At 35.7% G+C, this 18,628-nt stretch overlaps 1 long non-coding RNA gene across 1 annotated transcript in view; it reads right to left on the bottom strand.

Moving 5' to 3' along the window:
- LOC131859616 (uncharacterized) overlaps positions 1–16,967 on the bottom strand; it is a 76,593-nt gene extending 59,626 nt beyond the window's left edge. The window contains exon 1 of the long non-coding RNA XR_009359253.1: positions 16,768–16,967. This is a non-coding gene — a long non-coding RNA (uncharacterized LOC131859616). The remainder of the gene's footprint in view (positions 1–16,767) is intronic.
- Between the last annotated feature and the right edge of the window lie 1,661 nt (positions 16,968–18,628).

Below are 18,628 nucleotides of genomic sequence, written 5' to 3'. Positions count from 1 at the left end.
AATTATTTTTATTGCGAAGATTGACTTTGATAATTGTTTAAGAGTCTAAGGAAGCTTTGGAAGCTTGAGGAAGGGTGCTGAAATGTTTCACCCTAGAGGGGAGGAAAATACATGAAGAGTGCAGACCAGTTAACATCAGGAAAGTTAACAATGACTTCGGGAAACCAAATGACAGTCCTATTATGGCAGTTAATAGAAGATAGGATAGTGTCTAAATGACTGTACAGTACAGTCATGAGGAAAAATGCAACAGGGCTCACCAAAATACACAGATCATTTGCAACACATGTATCTTTGCAAAGAGCCATATCTCTGATGAATGAGGGAGTTGGTTCTTTAGTACTGTTAGGCCTAATTTTTCTTGCTTCGGCCTTAAGCTGGCAGGTATATTTCACAGTGAATAATCTTTCAAGCATATATGGAAGTAATTCAACCATGTTGGTTAGAGTTTTATGTGGAAGAATTTGATATAACTGAATCTTCTATGATCATTGTTTGTATCATCTAATAGATTGTTTGCAACAACCTATAATGAATGGAAAATAGGGTTCACACGTTTATGCATGCAAAATAGGAACTAGATCTATTTCCCAAATGGTTACATTTAAGGAGGGTGAATCCACATGGCTCTATCATAAATCTGATCGAAAAGGGCTGAACACAAGGTGGATTCAGGTCTCCTTGTTTGAGTTGAAAATGAGCTATGGAAAGATGTAAATTGAATGCAAGATCTAGGTCTAAAGGTGCAAAATTGACATAAAATACCATGAAAAAGTACTTTCAGATTTGATATGTAGACGACATAAGTACAGATCTAGAATTAGGAAGTTGAAAGGAACCCATGTCTGAAATCTGGGCCTGAAAGTGTATTTAAATGGTGCTTGGGGTGACCCTATCCTCAGAGTGTCGGGTGTGGGCAACAGGTATCTTTCCAGAATCAAAATGCAGTCCTGAGTCTTTCCCTAAAGTTTCGGCGGAAAGTTGTCGGACATAGGTGTGTGGGGCGACCTCGTCCTCCACTTTTCGCCTCTGCAAAAGTTGGATCTGAGCGTCTCTGTTTACTCTACTTGAATATGCAATTGTATCTCCTAAATCTGTCACCTACACACAGTGGAAGGAAAATTGTGTTGTTGATAGGGCTTTGCCTAGGTCAAACCCTAGGTTTGGAATTAACCCTATAATTGAAATAGACTTGAAGTGAAAAGCATGCCTTGAAAGGGCAGAGGCTAAATCTGAATTGAAATGATGAAATTAGAATGTTATACCTCGTCGAGTCTTGCTTTGAAGTCTTCATGCCAAGGTTGATGTTGTTATGTAGGAATGTAGGATATCTTCATAATATCTTGATCATGGATCCCATCTTGAATGGTTAGAATCTAAATACTTGACCTCTCCTTCACTGCCATGATAACACTTGATTGCTTGCTCACTTGGATGGAATTGAATTCGGACTTGAGAGGTGATGGACTTGTTAGATGGATGTCTCAAATATACCTCACCTCATGAAATGTATTTGAATTTACGATGCAGGCCGACACGAGAAGGGAATTCCTGCCCATATTTTTCAACTGTTGTATGGTCCAAAATTGGGCCCCTTTAAGCTGGACAAAGGCACTTGGGGCACCCTAGTCCAGCCTATCAGGATTAAACTCCAAGACCACTGAACCAGGTGATAGAGAGAGATTGAAGTTTGAAGTCGGTGTGAGTAATCAAACATGGTCAAAGCACAGAAAGCCAAAATGCTGAAGTGAGGCCTAAGTGAGGATGAAATTGTATAGGGATACAATTTACGACGCTACAAAACCATTGAAGGAATGTAGTCATCACAAGGAATGTCATAATGGAGTCCCATGGAGAAGTACAAACCTTTCAAAGAGGGCAGACATGAAAAGGACAATGCTCTTGCATGACATACATGACAAGTCCCTTCATAAGACAATCTTTACATAGATCATTGATAAAGACAAAAGGAAAGTTGGATACAAAGGATAGTGACAAAGCACTAGATAGGTCAAGCAAGGAGTTGGGACAGTCCATGAAGTTGCAAGTGGGAAAAGTGTAAAACCATGAAGCATGACCGTAGTAGCAAGAAAGAACATCACTAGTATCATGCTAACTATAGTACAGTCCATGAACATAAATTGATAAAGGATGGTCAAAGTGTAAAGTCAAGGACAAAATCAGTCTTATCAAGGTCTAACACAGGGTGGACAATCAGTACATGATTTTGAACAAATATCCTCTCCTCACAGTTAGGTCAGAGTTCTTGTTTGTGAAAAGCGACAGTGCCTCTAAAAGTGTTGAAAGCATAAAAGGGTGAGGTACAATTTAGTTCAATGAGCTTATGACAGTAGAGGACAGTCATGACAAGGGGAAAGCATATAGAAGTCTACAAGTTGATAGGATAGTACAATACAGGGGTACTGAATACTTTAACATGTCAAACAGTGACATCAAAAGGAGCCATTCATTGTCAAATACCTATTGATGCTGCTTCCAACCTGTATATGATGACATGGATGAAATATTAGACCCATTATAGAGCAGTCAAATGTCAAACCAGCCTGATTACAGATTAACAAGCCATCAAAGGACACTTAGTATCCATCATGGAAGAGGAAAGGCTAGTAATTGATTAAGGTTGGAAAAGAGACCTTTGAAAATGTATTGGATAAGGCTTATCCTACACCTCCTAGGAGTTAGAACAGTTGTTGGAGGTTATAAAATAAATGCTTTATTATTATGCAAGTGACCATCAAGGCAGTAAGAGCCAGCTGGAGAAGATTAAGGGGCAGTTTGAAGCATTATGTAGCAGTTGCGAACATCCAGGGAGTTGGCGAAGCATATAGGAGTCTTCTAAGCATCTTCCAAAGCAGGTTGAAAGGGTCAAAGGGTCCAGATTCTTTTATCCAACATCGCCTTGGAGTCTCCAAAGGAATCAAAACAGGAAAATCAGTTTTTTGAACGCCTAAAAATGCAGGTCAGATGGTCAACCCAAACAACAAAAGTCATTAAATGCCTTTAATCATGCATGGGAGAGGAAAAAATAGAACGCCTAAGGGTAGATTTTGGGAGGAGTTCTTGCTGCTGTAGTTTTGCATAACTAAAAACGAGTCAGTTCTTTCAAGCTATGAGGTAGCTTTGTAACTCAAACTTGGTTTTTATATGGAAGACAACATAGTATTTTTCTTCTTCAAGCTAATATCAAGTAGTTTCAGACTATGTACCATTTTAAGAACACCTTGTATATCAATAAAATTCAGTATTATTGCCTTCAAAAGTATGTTCTTTGTGTCTAATATAATGATTGATGCATGTTCTCTGTGATTTTCATGAAATCCTCAAACGTCTCATTTGCAGCACCTTGGAACAGAAAACACAGTCTCATGCAGGTTTTTAGTTGTGTAATGAATATAACCAGTCATTAGTTGTGAAAAACTATAATTTCCCTTCTCAAAACTCTGTAAATTCAAACCTTCTTGTAAAATGTTGATGCATGAACATGTCAAATGCTTGAGTTGTGTGAAAACTAGTTGAGTAACTGAGAATTTGTGGCTCAAAATGGTGGCATAGGTCTTAGTAAGAATTTGGTGCTTCATCTCAGTAGATTTTACGTGGCATTTCAAGTTATTCTCTATCCTTCTCCTCAGCAAGCAGCAGTAGCACAGATTAGTTTAGGTGAAGCACCAAGGGAACCAGCCCTCTCTGGAGATTGACTTCTACCTATCAAAACCCACACTTTGGAAGTCTTCCCATGTTTCAGTAGATAGCTGAGTTGATAACTTAGTGTGCAAATTTATTGACAGAACCGACATTTTGAAACTAGTTTTCCAAATATCTTCAATTTAAAATAGTACTTGATGATACTTTGATTTGTGGTCAATCTTGGTGAAATGTTGGGTACCTTGAAGCTAGTCCAACAAGTTGTCAATGCACAAAGGATATCTATATTTTACCATGATCTTGTTGAGTGGCAATAATTAATGCATAGGCACCAAGATCTACCCTTAGGTGCAAAATTTATTAGATTGCCACATGGTGAAGAGCTATGTAGCATCTTGCCTTGATTGAGTAGCTCTTAGATTTGGTATGGAATCTCATCATTCTTCCAAGTGGACCTATGATACAATAAGCTATTTGGGAAGGGACATCTAGGAACCAAATCAATTCAATTATGTACTAAATAATGTGTTTGAAGACCTTCATGTTTTGCAAAGATGTATTCATATCACTATAGTACCTTTTTGGAAGGTCTTTGTGCTTGCATAGGTGTCTCTAGGCATACTATGAAGAACTTAAAGGCCATAGCTAGTTTGGTTAATGATTGAGACTTGTGGAAGTTGAAATGTCATTTTTTAACATTTAACATCAATCGTTGTGATTTAGAATGGTAGATGACATCTCGATTGTACATGTTTTCTGCAACCATCCTAGAGAGTAGGGGGTATTGGGTCCTAAAAACGCTGCTCCACAATTCTAGAAGAGGTAAGCCATCATGGGATAGAGGTAGAATGCTTTCTTAGGCACCTATCCAAATCCTAATCCCCGAACTGTTTAACATTTAGGTGCTATTCTACTCACTTCTCAAATTTACCTTCAAGGCCAAGGGATGCCATCAAGAAGACAAAACAAAGGTTCATAAAAATATCGAGGGTGGTTAGAGGACAATTGAGGAGTGGAAAGGCTCTCCTATGATTTGGGCTCAACTTAAACCCAAGAGGATGTTCCTAGAGGTACCCTAAACAAGATTGAAGGAGCTACAAGATTGGCCAATATCACAAGCTATAGTTATATAAAGAGTATGTTGGGCCCCAAAATTGTCACTAGGCTACAAACTAACCAACCGCACAAATAATCTCTTATATGGTTGATAGAAGTGTCATTGCAAGAAGTGCAAGATGAGGGCAAATTAACACAATTCATGAAATTATTAGATAATAAGACTCAAGCGATATCCTTGTATAAACTATTGATTTATGAATGCACAAAAACTAAAATCTAACTCTAAACTATTGGTAAATGATTTGTATGTTTTAAGGAGTGTGATTGAGTTATTTTTTCCTAAGACCAATTCCTATCCATTGGTAATAGAGTCATAGCATACTAGAATGAGCAACAAATAAGGAAAAACAAATGATGACAAGTTGTGCATTTACATACACTATAGATCTTGTGATAGCCACAAATTTCTTGCTTGAGGTGTATTGGACTAGTATGTTTTGAAACCTAGATTGACACTTGTACGCATTTGAAATAGAAACATCCTTCCTTTTGTGTGAAGAATGAAACATATTTATAGCCCTCATGTTCTTAATGCCTAGTAGCTTGTGGGAGCTTTGGGAGGAAGAGGAAGTTGTGAATCTAGCGTGTGGAGGTTGCGCAAGTTCGTGGAACATTCATAATGAATGATAGAAATCCACATAGGTAGATTTGGATGGGAAGAACTCCAATGACTCTCAATAATGACAACAATGTTGCCCCCTTTGTTTGCATTAAATCTTAATTTGAAATCACATATGTGAGATTAAACCATGGATTTTATGTGGGAAAGGTTGAACTAGAGGTTGAAGGATCAAGTCCGAGCACTAAGGCATGATGGGTGGGTTGTAGGAGTAGGTGAAGTTGATTATTGAGGGTTTTTATGTGTAGAAGTCCATTCAATAGGCTTTTGGGTCTAAGAGGGATCTTGATACTAGGTTTCAGAGTGTTGAGGAAGCCTAGTGGGAATTGGGAGGTGCGAAGAAAATAAGACTTGGGATTGACAAAGAGATTTGGATGTTGGGAAGAACTTGGGATAAGGGGGTCAATGGATTGTAAAAAGGGGAAGGTTCAGGGTTGGGTCCTAGGAAGGACCATGGACTTGGGAAATTGGGGAGAGGAGGGCTTGCTAGGATTAGGTCATTAGAGGGAATGAGGAGCTGAGGATAGATTTGGAAGTGTAATATTCCTCAGAGGTTTGAGGTCGAAAAGGAATACAGGAGATTGGAAATATTGCGGGTTGGGCCTTGGGAGGGATTGGGAACAAGGGATAAGAGGATGAGGAAAGGATCAGGCCTTGGGTTTGGGGAGGGATGGGACTTGGGTTGGGACCAAAGGGAGGTTGCAAGGACCAAGACATGTGGTGGACTTGGCACTAAGGGATTGGGTGCCAAAATCCAAGGTTCGCTTGTAGGTATGTGTCTCAATGAGGAACTAAAAATGAGATCAAGGGTTGGATTAGGATAGGGTGTGGGAATGGGAGGCCATGAGGATCTAATCACTAGGTGGACTTGCCACTAACATCCGAGTGCCAAATTACAAGGTTCATTTGTAGGGCTCAAGGGTGGAATGGGAATCAAGGACTAGGGATGCAAGAGGAATTGAGAATTTGGAACTATGTTCTAAGGCCCTCGTTCTACCTAAGGGTTTGTACTTAGTGGAAGGAAGGTGAAAGGAGCACAAAGGGGTGCGAGGGGTTGGGGTTTTGTGGGACTTTGGAACCTCAAGACCTAGTGCAACAGTGCACAAGTTCTACAAAAGTTTGATTACCCATGGAGGGAAAATAGACATAATACTGAAACAAACTTGATTGTAGGAACCCCCTAGAAATACTAAGGAAAAATGACAAAAACACATTAATTGAGCATCCTTGGGGAAAAAAATATGACAAAGAGGAGCCCATGACATGTTTCTTGGATTGGTTATCTATGATGGACAAGTAGGGAAAATGCACAAGAGAGGAGAAAACAAATGAAAAGGGCTCCTACATAGGGGCTTGGATTCCTAGTAGTAGAGAGACCTAGGTAGGTGCTAGATTCCATCATGTGCAATGATGTTCTTTTGGTTGCTACTATTGATGATGATGTGTATGTTTGTTGACCAACACTTTATGTGTAAGAGATGCTTGGGTTCCTTCAAAGATTAGTAATTATGATGCTTGTGTTAAGGCATTGTGCCCCTTCATTAGTATCATTAATGGAGTTTGAATTTGGTGTGCTTGTGTGATCAAGGATAGTCACATGGGGCATTTAGTGTCTTTGTGAGCGTTGGGTGTGATGATGATGACACCACACATCACCTTGTTGCAATTTCTTACCCATAGATTAGCTTGGAGAAGTTACTAAAGGTCTTAGCGCGTTACGCTCTTAGCGCGTTACGCACTTGTTTTGGAGTATTGTTGTTGCTTTTGTGTTAAGGCGTGTAGCTAGTTTTCAATATGGATTTGTTCTTGTGGTGAAAATTTTCTTTAGCTTTGAATTCAAGAACTCATGTTTAGCATGAATCGTAGGTGATGATTTGTTGATGTATTTGAGTATTTGACATTACTTAGAATGTTCTTATGCAATTGCACAAAGAAGTAATTGTACTAGTTAGTGTATTCTTCCACATGTTGATCCTTTTTGGCATAATTTTTAGAACATGTATATATCCTCAAAATGCTTGAGGGGGTAAAATTCTTCTTGTAGAGCGCTGATAAACTCTTCTCAATCTAGTATTGTTTTTTTTAACTTTGTTTCATTGTGCATTGAGTACCAACAAAGTCTTTCTTAAGCTATAATTGGTGTTTTTTTTGTCACATTGTGCATTGAGTGCTTGCCACTAGTTTGACATTGAGATGGACATTTTTCGGTCCTATTAAAGAAATCTCCTCCCATCAATGAAGCTATTGACGGAGAAGTAAATTTCAACTTGTCAAATTTAGACAACCAATATTAAGGCATTGATTTTTCCTTCAAACATATGAATATCTAGATTGACTTGAACTTTGAAGAGATTTCCATTCTACATGAGTTATGTAGGGATTTGCCATACTTGTCCAATGTAGTTTATCAAGTCACAAAGTTGCTAAAAGAGTTCTTGGCATTGCATCTCAAAAGTAATATTGAGCATTTGATGAATGTTTGTTGAGACTTTGGGAATGCTATTTTCTATTATTTTTCTTTATGTTTGTATGGAATTTCATGATTTAAACTAGATATCATGTGCTCGTTAGTTGTTGTACATGTGTTTGCATTGGGATGGATGAAGAGCTTTAGCTTTGATATTAATGATATGATTCCTAAGGTGAATCAAGGATGATTACAAATTAACCATAATGCATCAAGATCATCAAATATATCAAGGAAATAGATATGCAAACGAAAAGACATTTGGATGCAAATAACTTATGACATAAATGCCACTTTGATTTAAGAATGAATATAATGAATTTATATAGAGGTAAGTTGAGAATTTGTTATGCCCCTTCTACCTTATAGCATGTACAAGATGTATTTATACATGTATGTTGTGAACCATAATTGACAAGTGTCAAGTGCTTATGGTGCATTGACCGTGGATGAGGCAATGATATATGCCAAATCCATATCGAGTGAGTTGGATAATCATGTTATTTGGTGTAAAGGATACTAAGTGGTACACATGTATGGTAGCATAATATATGGATGTGGATTTTGCATGCAACACACATGTATGGTTAGATTGGGCACTTACATGTGCAACTATGTACAATATTGCAATATACACATGAGCAATGTTGGGTAGTCATGTGCAAATGCATGATGATAGTGTTACATGAGTTTTGTGTTGTATGTCTTGAGTGAAGAGTGCATATATGATGCTGCCAAAGAGGATTTGTGTGGCTAGACTTTGATCAAAGGCTCTCAATCTACCAATTGAAGAGTAGGCAAAAGCAAACCAATTGTCAATTTGTTTTTATTGTTGAGTGAAGAGTGCATAGATGGCATCAAGGAACCTAGTGTAAAACTCAATACTTGTGAAAATAATTTAAAAAAAGGAAGTTAACTTCAAATTAAAGGTTCTACAAACCACCTTTGCCTAAAGGACATTCAAGGTCATCTTGCATTATCTTTGTGCAACACATACATTCCAAGCCCTTTAAATTTTTAAATTATGTTGGTGTATAATTAAATACTTCAGGGTTTTTCTATGCAAATGTCCTTTATGAGCTAGTTTTTGTAGAGAATTATCATTCCATTTTATGGAGTTATATACAAGCTTTATCTTTGGTGCTAAGAACATGTGAGAATATTGTTACCTTATAAATATAACATAGCAATGATTATAAAACATGAATTTAAGTAAACAATCATTCCTTTCACTTGTCAATGTGGATGTACCCATAAATTTATATAATGTTTGAAAGACAATGCGGAGGGTTATTAAGGCCTAGGTGATCAAAGTAACAATAAGCATCTTCTTTGAGCTTTATAGTACCTATTTTTTGTAGCTATAGTATTTGAGGGACCATCAATTAATGGGATAGTTAAAACGCAACAATCTTCAAGTATCAAATGCTAAATACAAGGTATAGGAGGAAAGTTCTTACTATTGTCTTCCCTTTGCTGAAATTCATTTTGTATTTCAAATTGAATCATGTAATTTTGCCATTGTCCAATTATATTTGTATCATATATTGAATATGATAATTGGATTTAGTGCTCTTAGTTTGAGTTTTAAAAGGTTGATATGATAATCTAGATTTTTAGAGGCATTATAATTGTAGTTGGGTTATCAATATCTATGATCTATGTGGCTAAAAACATTGCTCTATCATTGGTTAAATACTTCTTTTTGTAGTTTGTTTTGTATCTTCCAATGAATCGAGATGTTATTAAGGCGTTTTCAAGTGCCATTGTGCAATATAGTGTTATAACTACATTATATATCATTTTTTTAATGTAATTCTAGGGATCTACATTGAGGTTCCAACCCAAGAATTACAGAAGAAGCAAAAATAAAACCAAAACTCCCACTTAAGCAATTTCAATTGGAGTAAGTAGGCAAATAGCCTACAATATTTATGACATACAATTTTTTCGTATAAGAATGAATGACCATATGTTCCAAAGATTGTTTCTAAGAGTAACTTTTTTGTCGTTCAATACATTTCCAACCCAATGTATCCTCCTAATAATTCATAGAAATCGAAGAGGCAAACAAATATTTAATTACGTTCAATAGGGAGTCTAGAAAGTTAGCACCTATCTACCATCATAGGGAAACCCACATTCCTTGTAGCACTTTTAGATGTAAAATTGGAATGAAGGAGAGGCTAGTAGTAGTATGTAAACCACCAGAGGTAATGCCATACATCACTCTTGTCATTGAAGTAGCTAAACTAGGAGATAACACATGTTGAGCTCTTGTTAGTAGGGTATAATGAACCACTTTAACATATTGAGGAAGTGGAGGAGAAAAATCCTCATTATTCTTATGTGATGTAGCCAAGACCAAAGGATTCCCATATAATTGGTGCCCTAAGTCTTGCAACCTTAGGGTTTCACATTCAAGGGGTAACTAAAACAAAAGGAATTCAACACGAAATTGGTGATCTCTATATTTAACTAATCTTAGATGTTAAATTACAAGTTAAAATAGTTGCGAAATGAAGAATGTACTCTAATTCAAAACTACACATTCAAACTCATATGATAAAAACAAAAGATATAAATCTATCTTGAGCCTCAATAATATAGAGCTCCCATAGATGCCATGAGTGTACCCATAATAATAAATTTCATATGCTCCACTTCAAATTCAACTACTTTACCACTAACATTAAATGCATTACACAAAATATTTTGCTATACCCTCCAATGGCCAACTAATGTTAGCTCTATCTTAACTTCATTCACATATTACACAAACTTTTTTCTACTATATTGTCCTTGCATGTGTTAAACCACCACACCAACCACCTTGCTTTGGAGGGTTTTTCTCTATGCTTAAATTCTTTTCCATTAAACTACTTGGAAAGAAGATTTTACCATGAGCTTCAACTCATGTTTGCATGTTGGTTCGTTTCCAGTTGCCTTATTATACTCGACAAATTTTGATATGCTTGGCGATGTTTTTGATTAAGTAAAAACAAGTTTAAAAGGGACCAGAAACCCTATACAAGACAGGTTTTAGAGGGACCTGCAACCCGAACCGAAAGATAAACTTGAAAGACCACTCAAAGAAACAAAACACAAAAGAGATTTGGCCCAGCCAATCAAAAGAAAGGGAACAACATTAACCCCCACCAAAAACCAATAGGCTGCAAAAAACCAACAGCCCTAACCCAACCAGGAAGGATCAAGAATTTGACCTACCCTTATGGGATCGAAGGGTCATATCAAAAGAGGACTGGGACAATTTAGATTTTTTACTTTTAACAGTAATCCATCCCTCCTCAACCCTAGCAGTAGCCTTTTGCCAAGAGGATGGGTCCAGAATAGGGGACCTCCCATCATCAGGAGGAACAGAGCCAACATCCAGAGAGGCAAAGACAACAGAAGATCCAACAGCAATTTGAGATGCAGGAGGGTCATCCATCGAAGAAGAAGATCCATCATTTTTCAAATGATCACTCGGGATGCCACCGCAGGCATCCACACATTCCTGAGGCAAGGCAACACTAGAAACAAGAGGCATACCCTCAGTTTGAGGAACCTGTGCCACCACCTGGGAGAAGCTTTTCTTTTTAACAAAACAGTGTTCAGAGGATGCACCTTTCCACCAAGAAGCAGATCTTTTTTTCTTTTTATCTGTTTCACACCCTGCAGCAACATGTCCAGTCTGGAAGCACTTTCGACATCTAAAGGGGATACCTTCAAAGTCGAGTGGTTGGACCCAAGATCCCAAGGAAGATTCAATCTCTAACTCAACTGGAAGCCCTTTAGAGACACCAATGTTAACCAAAATACGAGCATAAGTAGAATGATAAATTTGGTAAGATTCCTTATCAATCATTAGGAATTCGCCTAAAGCCTCCCCCACTTCCTCTAGTAGAGAATTCGTCCAAAGATGGAGGGGAAGGCTAGGGAGCCTAACCCAAATAGGAATCTCATTAAATGAATCAGTAGATGGATTAAAGCTTGAGAACCAGGGTTTAACCATCAAAACATATTTGTCCTCCTAGTTGAAAGGATTGATCCCTAAGATTTTCGATCTGTCCTCTGCATATTCAAATTTAGCAATGAAAAAACCCTTGGTTGAGGCAAAAATGTTAACTGAACCTTTTATGATCGGTTCTTAGCATTGGGAAATCCAAGTGTGCAGCTGAGGAAGGCTTGGCCAAAAACCCTGAAACCTGCAGATTAGACCATGAGCTTCAAACACAGAGGAAGTGTGGATGATCTCCATGTCAGTATTAGCAAACACCTTGAAAACCAGAGGTTTGCAAACAGAAACAGCCACAGGCCCCAAGCTACGGATACCCCGATCAGTAGCAAAGGGCACTGGAAGCACCATATCACCATTCGAAACCCTCGCATAGCTCCCATACACAGCACCAGGCTCACCAGCCGCACCAGCGATTTTGCATCCTTAACCTCTTGGCCTTTTCACTTGATTAGACATTCCATATATTTCTTCCCCCACGCTTGCTTGCTTGTAGTGTTTAACCCATGCGTCTTCCACTTGTGAACAAGGAAAAAGACAATGTACAAACAAATAAAGACTTACACAAACAAATATAGTCCAGTTCCTTGCTTCCTTTACACCTCCATTTGAGCTAAAAGAGATTGAGCATCAAAGCACCTCTCGTTGTACACTTGTGTGTATTTGTACTCAATGCAAGGACCTCCATATTATTTGACCTCATGAATTCTTATCATAGCTATAAACAAAGAATTGAGTACTTACTCTATCACATTTAAGAAAAGATAGACATCACTACTTTCTTGAGACGATAATAGAAGTCTTCCAAAGATGACAACAATAATGAGAACTATATCTAAGATATATGACTTCAACCTATCATATATTGTTCAAGATTATCCATGATCAATAAATGAAATGTGATATAACCAAATCTACCCATTTGCATGAAACTTTCACCTTCTATGGATCTAAAGATAATGTTTACAACAAGTATAGGGTCATTGTAGAACTTATCATTTAATCCATTAAGTACAATAAATTATATACTTGATAGCCTAAGTCATAATACTTCACAAATTCTTTATTACTTATTCCATCATTAGGTCTAGCTTATTCTATGTCATCTACACAACAAGAATCCTATTACAATGACAAGAAACTAGCTCAACTCAACTTATTTTAATATCTACATGACTTTATATCCTATCTATTTTAAAAGTACAACATAATATAGAAAGAGATACCTTAAGTCAAAACAATGTATCATCTATATTTCATTTATACAACTCTAACAATGAGAGAGAGTACAATAACTTAAAATATCTAAGTTTACTCATATTGAGAAACAATTGATTATCTTTTTCTATTCCTTAATCAAGGAATTCACAAACATTTATTTCCTTATTTATAGTATTTTGAAACCAAAAGAGAATCACAATCAATTAAACCTATGCTTCTTTCTTTCTCTTCTCAATTTGGAAGTAATATTCTCACTTAAATGATAGATTAACAAGGCAAATTTCATTTCCAAATTATCACCTAAGAAAAATGAGATAGCTTATACATTTTATGATCTAACTAAGAAAGGATTTATGTGTTTAGACATAAAAAACCTAAATCATTATTATTCTTGAATACATTTCACACATATCTAAATATAGAATCTATTGGATGAATCTAGTCTAAGATTAGTTCATCTATAGAATTGCTACTATAGGCTTAATGATTGATATAGATTGCATCAATAGAGGATTAAAAATAAGATAAGAGGATAAACACATTAAATTTTATTGAATTATAACTATAAATGTAAGTTGCTAAACAAGTCGTGTTATATGCAGACTAAAGAGTTTGTTTTATGATAATGGTCTCTCAAATTAATATATGTAAAAAGCGTTGAGGATGGGATGGAGTCTTTATTTATTCATTGTTGAAAGGTCTTAACAAATTTAATAGGTTTGTCACAAAGGCATATGTTACTCTCATGTTTTAATAGATTTCAAATGAAGAGATTCTAAAATATATATTTTCCTCAAAACCCTAAAATCATGGCACTTGCATATTAAAGCTGCAATTCCTCTGTAATATCCCCTATGAATTTAAACAAACAGTTTGCATGAAAACTAATTCCTTTTCATCCAATATCTTTGCATAGATCATACTGTAAATCATATAATAATAGACTAGAATAGCGATCTAAAATTATATATGAATATTGTCATCAAAATAGATAAATCATTACAACAACAAAATTATCTTTCCTAACGTAGCCACAAAACTTACTGAGAGATTGGATGTACTGAAAACTTCCCAATCACAGATATAAGATGTATAGGAGGTTTGGAAATCCACATACCAACAATAGATCTATCTGGAATCTTCAACAAACACTAGCCAGAGTAGATCTTTCACGACTATGGCTAGTCTTCTTCAAGAGGGATTACATCTCCTGGAAGGATGATATGGACCAAGTCCAAATCTCTGGAACCTCACAAAGGTTACAACCAAGAAATGAATAAACCCAACATACTAAAAAAATCATCTCAATGCTCTTTTATAACTTTCCAAATGTCTCTTGGCCTCCCATTTCCTCTTGCCTTTTCATTTTCTTTTCTTTTATTTCACTTTTGAATTAAAGGTGACTTAATTTGATTTCCCTTTTTATTCACTTAAGTAATTATATAATATTATCCTTATGATGTAATTTTTGAAAAGGAATAATATTAAATAATTACACTAATGGCTTATTAAATAATTAAACATGTTTTTGATTATTTAATTATATCTTAAGCCAAAAGGGAACATTACAAGTCCTCCCACCCAAAATTGCTTGTCCTCAATTGATTAGCACTAGGATCTCATACTAATCTTGGATGTTGTTGTGATCTTCTCTTAGGAACTCATTTTGATGATTATCTGTAGTAGATTTGCAAACTCATCTTCAATAACTGATGATTCCCATGTGATCGTAGAATTCCAAGTTAGTCTTAGGAAAGAGCCACCAGTTGATGTTGCACCACTGATTATAACAATTGTCTTATGTCATCAATCGATATCCTCAACTCCTACAACTCAAAGAAGTGCCCATCATCATAACCCAAATTGGAATATTGGAAGAAACTAAATTCAATATTAGGAAACAAATAATGTGCCAACATCTCAAAGGAGTCTATGTCATCATCAAATTGAAATCAACCAATGTAGGAATGGTATTTAGTATAATTCTCACCACCATTTGCATTAGAACCTTGAAAACTCACCATTAATCTACTCACAATCAAACCAAACCAAACTTGATTGTTGATCAAAGGGAAATCTACTCATTTGCAAATCTTTGTAATTCTGCGAATAACTATGGGAACAACAATATTACTAGTATAAAGCTCACAACTCCCATCTCGTCTCAACACTATTTTCTTGTGCTCGGCTTCATCTTCATCACTAGAATTGGATGGAACTCCATCCTTCAACTCAAAAAGTGGATTGTCATGAATCACATCGTCATCAAATTCAAACAAAGGATTATCAATAATTTCAAACCATTGTTCTTGCTGATCCAAATTTCTAATTTTTGACTTCGGGCAATGCTAGTCTAAACAAAAAGTTTCATGTATGCTATCAAGCTCTTCAATCGTCTACTGGATCTCCTCGACCACTCCCTTATTCTTTTGCTCCCAAAATTGTTTAGTAGCAATAAATTGATTTTTTGTTTCTTGTAGGGTCCTTTGAGCAATCTTCAACTTCTGAGTTTCCTTGTATAAATTTGTGGCCTCTTCTACAACCTTAGTAGCCATATCTCTATCTAGAATCACATGCAAGAAAGTCGCCTTGATTTATTCCGTATTATTCTTAATTGATCATAAATCAGCAAGGGAGATGTTCAAATTATTTTGATCTCTTGGTATGTTATGAATTAAATTTCCCACATACTTGTGTGTGCCATCCATTGTAGATAAAATCTGAACTTCTTTTTCAGCTGATACCAAGAGATGTCTTTCCCAATCTTGATCACCCAGAGATGATGAATTGTTATGTTGCATGAGGAAATCAGAATTTTTCTCAACCGTAGAGTTGTCCCCAATCAGATATGCTTCTTTCTTTATCTTGCAACAAGAAGCTAAGAATCTAAAACATTAGAGACACTAGGACTTTGCTCTAAATCAAATGCAAGCAAGGGAAAATCAGATTTGCACTCAACAGAATCGACACTTCCAATATTATCCCTACTACATGAATCATGAGGGGAGGTATAAATATTTAGACTCAAGGATGACATCTAATCATAATAATATGCAATAAGAGATATTTAGTTAAGAAATATGATAAACTAAAAAGGTGTTTTCTTAACAACTATACCAAAACTATCTAGCTATCTCATTATATAAATTAGAGTGACTACTTAATCCATTGGTAGGGCTTTGATTACCATAATAGAATATGTAATGTATAACTATATTGATAAATTGTGAAATTTTAATTACATGTACATATATAATAATAGTTATGTTTAGTAAAGATCATAAATGTATAATGATTCATTATCATTATTGATAGCTAAATATATTAATGATCACAAGATATAGGTTTAAGCATATTGATTACAAGAATATGAGTCAGAACTATTGAAAGGAATATGAGACACATAATGTACCGGCACAAACTTAGAAAGAAAAATTCACAATCTTTGATCATCTCTTCCCTTTCTACGCTACTGTGAAATCCTTGAATGTTCAAGCTTGATATTCATGCGCTCAAAGGATGGAGCCCAAACGAGTACAGAAATAATTGAGAGAAAAAATGATTAAAGAGGAGAGAGTAGCCTCTAAATTGTGATATTTGGAGTTTGCAAAGACCCTAATTCCTTAAGCCAATTTGAGAAATAAATAAACAAAGAAATACCTGCGAATGATAAAGATGCCAAGCAAAGTATGTATTCTCCTTTATTCTCTTTGCTTTGGTTGGCGGTGGGATGAAACATGAACGACGGCACCTCTTCTCCTTCCAACGTTCCCCTTAAATGGAAGTAATAACGTCGGTTAAGAGATGTCAAAACATCATAATATTAACATTCAATAGATCCTCACGAAATGGCTTCCAAGAGATTTCATTATAGATTTTGAGGGTTAAAGATCAATGGTTGAGATTTGAACTTGAGATCAATGGTTAGAGTTGCATGAGGAATTTGGAGCATGGGTAAGCATTCAAGTGGCATCTCGTGATTGGTGCACTTGGAGTGAACAATGATTGATAGGATTTTGAGACTAACCTTTTCACAAATGAAGATTAAGGGGAAAAGTGAAATAGTAAGTGTCCTCTCACATGTGTGTAAAGATCACATAGGAAAGAGGAAATGTGATATACACTCTCACATGTTAGGATCACATAGGGAAGAAAGGAAAAGGAAAAGGGCTTTTATAGTCCACGAGTCACCATGCCAGTGACTATAATACATGTGAAGACCACATATGGGGGAAAGGAAAGAGAGATTATATTGTGTCCTTTAATGTATGTGAAGATCACATAGGAATGTGGGATTTGACAAGCGAGTCATATGGGGGAATGCGATTTCCTAGGATAAAAATAGATGGCTATATGATCTTATGAAGGTTTGATGGATAACTGGGCTAGATAAAACGATCAAAATTAGTTAAGTTAATCAAGATCTAACTAATGCAAATGATTTTATAGATTAATTAATTGAGTTTAATGGATGTGAACAAAATGTAGAATTAAAAAAAAAAGGATTATTCATTTAACTTTTGATCATGTATATAATAAATTTAAATACATAATTTTTTTATTATTTATTTAGGTTGAACTTTAAAAGAAAGATTGATTAATAGAATATAAACGCACAATTTATCCAATTATTGTTAGAAGAATGATTTGGATGAGTTAGTTATATAATTAAAAATGATTCAACAAATGTTAGAAGAAGAATTAAGATGATTAGTTAAATAAATATATTTTGTTTATTTAATTTAAGAATGTTGAGAATTAGCGGAATTGATTGAGAGATAATTTTAGGTGTTTACATTTTGCCCCTCTTTGAAATGATGCTATGATTTTGTAAGAGACATCATTTCAAAAAAATAGTTGCCTTTTTTAGAAGAAGAGGGGAGTGGCATGTTCTAATTGATAAAAAAATGACGAAAACTGAAGTAGTAGGATGATACCTCCTTGAGAGCTCAATTGGGACAAAATTGCATAGGTGCTTGAAAGACAAAACATGGAGAAAAATTGGATAGAGAAAAAATGATTAGCATGGAAAGAAATCAAAGGAAAATGGAAAAAAAAAATAGGGTAAAAAATAATGTAGGGAGTTGGAAAATTTGATTTGGAAGGTAAACTTAGGGTATTTAGGCCTATATATAAGGGCAAGGGGTGCACACTCTCCACCCATGGAAATTAGAGTGTAGGGAAAACAAACGAGTTACGAGAAGATGGATCATTGTCCTTGAGATAGTCATTGTCAAAAGTGGGTTTGATAACATAGGCATCTATAGGAGGTAAATGCACTAATATGTATAAAAATACAATCCTTATGTTGGGTTAGGTATCATAGGTAGGGGCTTGAGGTTGGGCAAGCATAATCATCAAATTGTGAAAGGAGCATGATTGTCATCTATGTCACATTTCCTGTGTGGGATAACATATTGCCTATAAAGTATTTGATGCCTCCATGAAGGTGATGTAATGAGCCACACCATGCTTTCTTGTTGTGTGAGCCACATGTAATTTTGTGAGTTTTCTGTGCTAT

Source organism: Cryptomeria japonica, chromosome 10 (genome assembly GCF_030272615.1).
Source record: "Cryptomeria japonica chromosome 10, Sugi_1.0, whole genome shotgun sequence".
In the NCBI taxonomy this organism is placed as follows: Eukaryota; Viridiplantae; Streptophyta; class Pinopsida; order Cupressales; family Cupressaceae; genus Cryptomeria; species Cryptomeria japonica.
This window is presented reverse-complemented; position numbering and strand designations above follow the sequence as displayed.